The sequence below is a fragment of the Medicago sativa genome, chromosome 4 (genome assembly GCF_051527215.1).
Source record: "Medicago sativa cultivar Bolivia chromosome 4, Bolivia_mono, whole genome shotgun sequence".
In the NCBI taxonomy this organism is placed as follows: domain Eukaryota; kingdom Viridiplantae; phylum Streptophyta; class Magnoliopsida; order Fabales; family Fabaceae; genus Medicago; species Medicago sativa.
In genome coordinates this window covers 29,762,395-29,768,390 of record NC_140752.1, presented here as the reverse complement: position 1 = coordinate 29,768,390, position 5,996 = coordinate 29,762,395, and the positions used below count along the sequence as shown (strand labels likewise).

Below are 5,996 nucleotides of genomic sequence, written 5' to 3'. Positions count from 1 at the left end.
CCGTTTTAACATGAATTAATTATTATCAAACTGTGGAAGCGAACGCGGAGGGTTTGATAATGGTTAATTCATCATCACAGATATCAATTCATAAAGCAAACGCGGAGCATTGATATCCGATCAAGTGAATTTAGACAAGGTTTGCGAAACATGAGAATAGTCTAGCAAACCTTGGGACACATAAAGTTTCGATCTTCAAGGGTCCCAAAGGCAATCACCCATGAGAATAGGTGTGGTTGTTGGAGGGATACACTCACTGACTTCGAGAGGAGCTGTGATATGCTAAAGAGAAACTTGTCCTTAGTAATTAAGATTAACGTATAATTATAAGTGTAAGGCTTGCTTGTGAAAAGATTCGTTATTATGATGAACCAATGATCCCGAGGCTTTTTAATATTATTGTTATTTACTTTCAAAAACTGCACTCTCCAACTTCTTATTTCTTTCTCCTCTAATCATTTTCTAAAAGTTAATTAGATTGACCAACTCCCTAGCGGAACGATACTCTTACTTACTACTATTACTTCGATAGGCCGTGCACTTGCGGTTTGGCCCTATCAAGTTTTTGGCGCCATTGCCGGGGAGTTAACTAATTTAATTAGCTTTTTCTTAGTGATTAGAATTCTCTCTTCTTTCTATTTTCTTTTTATTTTTAACTTTTTATTTTTCTGTTATCGTTAACTTCTTGGGTTCTCAACCTTTTATGCGAAGAACTAGAAATCGAGCGGTATTCATACCCGAGATCGAAAGGTTCTTACATAGAAGGAGGAGAGCGGCACAAAATAACACCACCATGACCAATCGCACTCTCAAAGAGTATGCAACGCCGTCTACGGCTGAGCCACAAGCTGTTATTGTGTACCCAACGGTTGAGGATGACAATTTTGAAATTAAGCCTGCCCTACTTAACTTGGTGCAGCAAAACCAATTCTCGGGATCCCCCACTGAGGATCCCAATCTTCACATCTCTGTTTTCCTACGAATTAGTGGAACCATGAAGGAGAACCAAGAAGCCGTAAGACTTCATCTCTTTCCCTTTTCCTTAAGGGATAGAGCTAGCGCTTGGTTCCATTCCCTCGAAGTCGGTTCCATTACTTCATGGGATCAGATGAGGCAAGCATTCCTTGCCCGTTTCTTTCCACCATCTAAAACCGCTAAACTTAGAGACCAAATCACGCGGTTCAACCAAAAAGATGGGGAATCTCTCTATGAGGCGTGGGAGCGTTTCAAAGAAATGCTAAGACTTTGTCCCCACCATGGCCTAGAGAAGTGGCTTATAGTCCACACTTTTTATAATGGCTTGTCTTATACCACTAAGATGTCTGTTGATGCAGCTGCAGGTGGAGCACTTATGAACAAGAATTACACGGAGGCGTATGCCTTGATCGAAGACATGGCTCAAAATCACTACAAGTGGACCGACGAGAGAGCCACCACTAGTTCTTCACCCTCCAAAAAGGAGGCATATATGAATAGTATTTATTGATTTAATTAATGCATTCATTAATATGGAAATCAAGTTTTTTTTTTTAACCCTCGGGTTCCTATAGGAAAACAGTTCTTTTTTTTTAACCCTCAGGTTCCTATAGGAAAACAACTCTACTAATCTGGAGTTTTTTTTTTTTTTTTTTGTGGTGTCCGGGGTTCGAATCCCGAACCTTATATATATTATGCATCGACCGATAAGTAAATAATGTTGGTAAAAAAAATATTTTAACCCTGAATCTTGTATTACATTGTCCTTACCAACTGAGCTAAGCTCACAGGGATAATCTGGAGTTCAACGACCAATAAGTAAGTAATGTTGGTAAAAAAATATTTTCCACAAATGAATCAATTACCCAATTCTCATATACAATTTATTTTATAATAGAGCTCGTTAATACTTGAGATCAATTACTTAGTTAATATGAAAATCAATTTGGCCATAGACTAAAAAATAAAATGAAGTTTTTTGACAAAAAAAATAATGAAGTGACAGGCCCAAAAATTATGATTGAGCCATCTCCGTTATTCCACTTTATGTTAATTTGAAATTCAAATTCGTATTAATTAATGTTTATAAATATTTAATATGAATTTCAATAACATTTTGGCATGATTACATCCACCTTCCTTAAGTTTTAGTTAAATGACACATACGTCCTCTCTCGTTTTTATTTGATCAATAACCTCTCGATAAGTCGTATGTTTGTTTCAAGTTATATTCGTAGATTGTTGGGAATAAAATAATAGAAATATATATATGCATATGTTTGTTACAAGTTTACTAAATATATGTTATTCCTGAGTATAAAATATTCCTGTGAATAGGTAAAATTTCCCAAAGAAAAGGGTGTGAATAAAGTTATCATGAAGATGAGAATAAATATATATTAACTACATATTATAATCCTTATTTTTATGGTTCCTGGGAATATTATGATGTTAAACAAATATCTTTTTTTCTAAATACCTTGAAACAAAAATCTCATTTATTCCAAATAATTTAAGAATAAATTTGGTAAACTTGAAAGAAACACACCCTAACATTTTTTTAAAATCAATGGTTTTATGAATATTGTATATGTCATTAATCATTTTTTTCATTGTGTATTTAGAATATTCTTATCAAAATTACTACTGTCATTATAAATTGGACATATCACGAATATAAGAGGATCATAAGATTGACATTAAGATGAGCATTTTTATTTTTATTTTGTTTTTTTTTTTGATAAGCAAGGAGCGAGGACAGGCATCAGGAGACATCGTCGACATCCCAACTAGGTTGGCACCCCGAGACACCGCCATCCTTTGCCACCTAACTCAAAGAAATTTTATTAAAAAAATGGAAAAATAATTACAAAGGAGGGGGGGACTAGGCCAAAACCCTCCGAAAGGAACAACTGATACATAAAAAACTGATGAAAAATACAAACAGACTAAATGATATTAAAGATAATAGAAGGTGTCCCAAATAGACTCTAATCATTTGTGCTCATATATATTATTAAAAAAAAGGTGAAAATACAATAGAAAAAAAAATCTAGGAGGACATAAACCTAATCCAGTAAATCTTCACAAAAGTGTAGGTCGACCAAGCGAAAAATACATTAAGATGAACATAAATTGCCCATTAGAAACAAAAAACAAAAGGGAAAATTTTGTGAGGACAAAATATCACGTTTTATTTTTTATTGACTAAAATCAAAAGTTGCTTTATTTTAAGTGACGGAAAACTTATTTAACTTAAATAAATTGGACGGTTCAGAATGGTATGTTCAACGCACAAAGAGAATGAATAGACTATTTGTCCTTGTGAGCTTAACTCAGTTAGTATAGACAATGCATAAAAGGATAATGGGAAAAAACTAATCATTGTGTGTTTTGTTTGTGAAGGTATAGAAAATAGTGTGAGTTGTATGATAAATCTATGAGTTTACTCAAGGAGTTGGAGATTCTTTGGACAGCTATTTTACCAAAAAATTAGATTCAATTAAAAAAAAACCCGCATATTTTTAAATCTAAAAAGCATATATTTATCAACCCAAGATAACATGTTGGCAATTTTTCATTATCATTTGCCACAAACGGCCAAAAGTAAATAAATTTGAAATAATTGAGGTTGAATGAAAAATTCACAAGAAAGAGAATGACATTCAAAAACAAAATTTTAAGATTGAAAAGTTAAAGACTTAATTGTAGATTTAGTCCCATATTTTCAGCAACTCATGAATTGGTCCGTTCATTTTAAAATTACTTAGCTTCACTGCTAGGAAATGCAAAATTAGGAGGAAAATTAGTGACGGGAAAAATAAAATCCCTCATAAATTCCTTGGTCGCAAAATTTAGTAACAGAATTAGAGAGGGATTTCATGTTATCCCTCACTAATTTTTGTTTTTTTAGTAGTGTTTTGGTCCCTTTCTGCTATTTTTAGACTAGAAAACAATTATATGACATATTTTAGATGACCTTGCATTTAGTCTGATGATGTAGAATGATCAATACCCATGTAATTACATGAAAACTCCTTTAAAGTTTTAATTTAAATATGACATATCACCATTTTTAAGTTCAAAAATCTGAAAGAGGCACCAAGACCGTGTAATTTTGAAATGGAAGGACAATTTTCGTGAGTGAGTGAAAATAGAAGAACCAAAACTGTAATTAAGCCAAAATTAAACAAATGACATCCAAAAACTAAAAAAATAGTTCATCATATTGTTGTGAGTTTCTGGGGATCCTACATTGAGTTTGATCATCGCGTTAGATTAAAAGAAACCAAACAAGTGATTAGACACCGCATCTTCACCCTAAGTCATATAATTTATATGTTGTTCAACATCTACTTCTATTTAATATTAAAATTAAATAAATGACATCCAAAAACTAACAAAACAGTTCATCATAATGTTCAGAGTTCAGTAACAAAAAAAAAGTCCAGAGTTCTGATGGAGACTACAATGAGTTGGATCATCACATTATGTTAAGGTTAATCATACAATTGACAGCACATCATCTTCCAAAATCTTAGTGTATTAGGCATATCGATCATCTCACTTATATGTTTCCTAACATTTACTTTTGCATCCAGGGACGGATCTAGACATTGGATACATGTGAGGCTAAAATAGTCCATCAATGTATTAAAATTTTAAATTGTCTCTGATTATACACTTCATTAGTCAAAATAGTCACTAACATTAAAATACTTCATTGATATTGTCATATTAGTCCTTCAATATTCTTACTTATTGTTACTTCAGGGACTATTATGACTAACAAAGTACAAAATCATGAATTATTTTAGAATTTTAATACACTGAGAGATTATTATGACTATTTATTACATATTTAGGGACCAAAATAACTATTACCATTTTTATAATATATATAAAAAAAATGGGGAAGGGCATGTGGGGATTTAGCTCCACATAGCCCTAACATAGATCCGCCCATGTTGGCATCTAATGTGGAACTTTAAGTCAAAATGGACACATTAACATATCTTCCTTATAAGTGTAAGACTCTTTGTGTTTGTGATATGGTGACATAGTAAAGTAAGATCACACGTAGCCACAATATTGTAGAAAAGGCGGGTTGATCATGGTTTCATGGATGAAAATTTATTATGTTCCCATGTTTCATTAAGTGAGAGAAAGAAAAGTAGAAAAAAAAAATATAAAAAATAAATTTGAACATGAGACAAATGATACGAGAAAAAAGTAGCGTGTTTTGTCCATGGTAATATTAGAAATATAGTTAATGGTAATTTTTTGGGTTATTTGAAGGAGTTGGAGATTTATGAGTAATTATTTCATCAAAATTATAGTCAATAGAAAAACGTCACATTAATTTAAAATATCTAATAAACATGTACTACAACTAAACATAACACATATATATTTTTCATTGTCAGATCGCGTTAACAACCAGAAGTGAAAGTACTTGAAATATAGGGGTTGGATAAAAAAAAATTGCATGAAAGGGAACAACATCCAAAAACTGATATTTAATATAAAAAATTAAGCAATTAAAAACTAAAAAAAGTTCATTATAATGTTCATAGTTCCGAGGGAGCCTATAATCGGTTTGAGCATCATATTTGACTACGAAAAAAATCCTACAAGTTAGATTGACACCATATCTTTACCCTAAAAGCTTAAGACATTAGATGTATTAGTCTTCCCACTTATATGTTGTTCAATATATACTATTTCATTCAATTTATAATTTTAACTCACACATGGTACATTAACATCTCTCCCTTAAATGTAAGACTCTCTGTATATCTGATCTGGTGAGATAGTCAAATGAGGTCAGAGGCACAACATGGTAAAAATGTGGGTTGGTGGCGGTTTCATATATGAATGTTTTTGTTTGTTTTTTTCATGAGAAGATATAAAGTACTCCGTGATGAAAAAGAAATAAGAAAAAGAAATAAGATGAAAAAGGAATTTGAATACGAGAGAAAAGATAAGAGAAAAAACTAAGGAGTGCGTGTTTTATCCGT

The 5,996-nt window shown here is 32.1% G+C and overlaps 1 non-coding gene across 1 annotated transcript; it reads right to left on the bottom strand.

Annotated features, from left to right (window-relative positions):
- Window positions 1-1,156: 1,156 nt before the first annotated feature.
- LOC146927638 (small nucleolar RNA R71) lies at window positions 1,157-1,263 on the bottom strand. The gene has a single exon (XR_015009080.1). It is a non-coding gene; the product is annotated as a small nucleolar RNA R71 (small nucleolar RNA).
- Window positions 1,264-5,996: the final 4,733 nt, after the last annotated feature.